Source organism: Opisthorchis viverrini (assembly GCF_000715545.1).
Source record: "Opisthorchis viverrini unplaced genomic scaffold opera_v5_167, whole genome shotgun sequence".
Taxonomy (NCBI): domain Eukaryota; kingdom Metazoa; phylum Platyhelminthes; class Trematoda; order Opisthorchiida; family Opisthorchiidae; genus Opisthorchis; species Opisthorchis viverrini.
This window is the reverse complement of record NW_008751825.1, coordinates 485,212-488,909: the sequence shown is the minus strand read 5'-3', so window position 1 is coordinate 488,909 and position 3,698 is coordinate 485,212.

The following is a 3,698-nucleotide window of genomic DNA, read 5'->3' as shown; positions in this document are numbered from 1 at the left end:
AGCCAGGTGCTGGAAACTGATGCTGAAACAGAGCATGAGGACTGTCAGGTCAGATGACGGAATATGATATTTTATCTCGTTTTTTTCGGATTTGGAATCTCTTGTCCATAATTATTCTGTTTAATATTCCGTGGCTTCAATTACACATGTTCGCGCCCACCCAGACACTCTGGCTCGTACAGATAATAACGCACGTGCGCACCCAAGCACGTACCCACGCTCTCACGCCTCCACGCACCAACGCTTTCAATAGCACACTCGGTCCACCAGTCCGTTCGGTTTGATTCGTTTGATTACCGCTCACTTTACACCCCTTGGTTAATCGATCATAGTGTCACTTGATTGTCTGGCGCCCGTAGTGCGGTTATAAAGTTGTGGAATGAGTGTCACAAGCCTTGTTTGTAATATCTGGGCCTTTTGGAATCCGTCTAGATTTGCGTGCAACCTATAATGTTATGAGTAGCCCGGGCATGATTCTGTCTTATCTTTAAATTGTGGGCGTCCCTTCATATCCCTTATATCTTTGGTTAACGTGGTACTATTGGCTAATTGTCATTCACAGCACGTCTACATTCATCAAAACACCAAAGCCGCGTGTGAATTCCTAAGGTTCAAGCGTGAGGTATCGAACCTGATGCACGCAGAATCTCCAGGGTGCGGGCAGTCATTCCTCAGCGTAAAAATAAACCCCCTTTATCCACAAAGGTTCACGGGGAGGGTAGTTCCTGGCCATACATAGTTTCTCGAATAGGCTCTCTTGATGCCCGGAAGGGCACTCGCTTGTCCTTGGTAGGATACTGACGATGGATCAAAATGCACTGAATTTTTATGGACGTAATGTACCACACTACTCGTAAGATTGCTTAAGAACATTGTAAACGAGAGATTCACCTGTGTTCCAGATGAGCCTCCCGTCAAAACCGAATTGGTATGCAAATCAGTGTATTTCGCTGAAACATTTTTTTCATTGTTCAGTTAATGGCTCACGTACGCGGGCTTGCATCGTCACTACATCGTGTGTTCGTTTTTGTGTGATTTCCCGGTTCGTTTGGTTGACAGAACACATGTCGGGTGTGCTTGTAACACCCGCTTAAACTCTATCAAACTTGTGCCACCAACGAACAAGTAAAAACCTGATAAGAGCTTCGAAGGGTGATTCGTTTTATGGAAAAAGGGGACAAACTATCACCCAGGGAAATTACACAGGATTGGACTACGTCTCATCCTGACGCCATTCTGCGCGATATCATTGCAAACCATAACCCTGCGCGCCATTGGATTTCTGAAACGTTCCCCACGGAACGATATTATCCCCTCTGAATACCACTCACCCACAAAACCAATTAAACAGAAGGACATAAATTGAAGCAATAAAAATTTTAACGACCCTCATTCAGTCCACACAAAATTGGTTGCTTCATTTTGCAAATCATTTGAGGAAAAAGAGTGAAAAGAAACGAATCCATACTATCCAGAAGGTGAAAACGCACATGTTCGACACAACCGTCCATTTTTTTGGACGGAGCACACATACTACTTAAAAGCGGCGGATAATACTTACCCCTCCTGTCGCCAGATCAACCAAAATTTCGACTAACGCGTAAACAGCTGAATGCCATATTGTCGGTCTTGAAAAGATTCACGTAATTTGTAAATAAAACTGGGAGTTGCTGTCTAACAGGTTTTTCAAAATTGACTTCTATCTGCTACTGGTGTAACGGTGATACTACTGATGGGGAGGCATGCAAATAGTATGTTTTGTTCTCGTAAATTCGCTTTGTGTCTCTTGAAAAGGGAGATCTGTTGCGGAATTTTTGGAGTCGCTTTGTAGCATTTGCTTGGATTTGAGCAATGAATGATTGGAGTCAATGAATATCCAGGAAAGTTCAAGAGAATGGATATCCAGTTTTTGTAAATAAGATGCAAACGAGGGGTTTGCTTCCCTGTCCAATAGAATGTAACTGGTCGGTAGGCATTTTCTAATAAATAACCCCGCAGCGAAGACCTTCTTCCTTGCACTGGTACGCTATCTCCTGTTGATGCTATTCGGCCCTCTTCAAAATGGGTCGACGTTTACGCTGCTGAATATGCCTCCTCTTTCTTAGATTTTCTCGAATTTGGCTCACCATAAACCATCAATGGGTGTCCTCAAGGATCGATGAGACCAGCCAGGATTTTCAGCAACCATATGAGGAGTGCATTACGTCTGTGCATGAATCGCGATATCTCGAATATTGTACTAGCTGCGACATCAGGCGACCTGGTGCAGCACATTCAGTTACCTGGGATCAGCACAAACGAGAGATTCAGCTGGGTTCCAGGTGGGTCTCTTGAAGAACCAAATTTGTTTACAAATGAGGGAACTAAACGTCTGTAGTGTGATCGTTAGTCACACTCAAGTCTGGGTGCCGGAAAGAACCGCCCAAACTCAGCAGTGACGAGTCTAACATTTCTGCGTGGACACTAGGGGTGCCAGATTTTAACCAGGCCCCCAGATTTGTTTCTCTGTCACAAGATTCACGATCGACACAACTGTACAAATCCTCTACTAGGGTTTCTCTTCAATGGAACAAGGAAAAACGCGGTAACAATTTGGACTCCCATCGTGTTGTGTCGGATACTTGATCCCAAAAGAGATAACCGTATATCAGGTAGGCCGGTATAAGGAAAGGGGACCGTGAACACTGCTACTGTTAAAAGGAATTAGGTTCACTCAATGAAATTGTTGTGTTTAGTTGGTTGATTTAATGTCAACAGACCCTATTGAGAGGTGCTTTTGTTAGGAGTGGGCCCCAACTAACTGTTGTGTTTCTTTGGGCTTTTTATAGTGAAATTCCTGGACGTTGGGGTTACGTTTCAGAGGAAAATGATGTTACCTTTCGAAATGCACTTATTTGCAAGACACTCACCTGGAACACAGGTGAATCTCCCGTTTGTGCTGTTTCCAGGCAACCAAATGTGCTTCACCAGGCCGCCTCATGTTTCAGTCGCTACGATACTCGCGTTGTCCCAAGCCGCACGTCTTAATTAACTCAGCACCTTGAATCGTTGTGACGCTGCATAAATATACTTCATATTATTGAGCGTGAACTCTATCGTATATACTCCGTGGTTCCGTTATGACTTGGTTTCTAGCCAGTTCGACAGGGGCAAGGTTTTGCACAAAACAATGTGCAGAATTTGTTTGAAACAACGAATTTATCTATTGTTTGTAAGGACAGTGAACACTGTGGTTTTCTGTTTCCATCTCTCTGCTTGGATGTTCTTCCTAAACAACTCATATCTGGTTTTGCCTTAGCTGTTCCCACCAATTCCCTAGGGAACCCAATCAAGGTTTATGGTGATCCGAGTTCGAGAAGTTGGATGCAAGTCGAGGCATATCCAGCAGCGTAAACGGAATGATTTAGTTTCTCCCATACGGAAGAGGACCGGTTTGTGGGTTTGATTTTCGATGGGCGCCTTGTGATGGCCACTGTAATAAAACAAAGCATTTTATTGCCGTTTTCGTCGGTGCGGTAGTCTCATTTGGAGATGACCAGGAAAATCGTTTGGCCAGTCGTTGCCAACTGACTGATGGGCAGAGCAGCTAACTGACTGGGTCTCTGTGTTTAACCTTGATTGCCCAATCAACGAATGAGAACCTCATCTGGGAGCAGCCACACTCAAAGTAGTGTAGTCAAGTAGGTAAAAGTGAATGT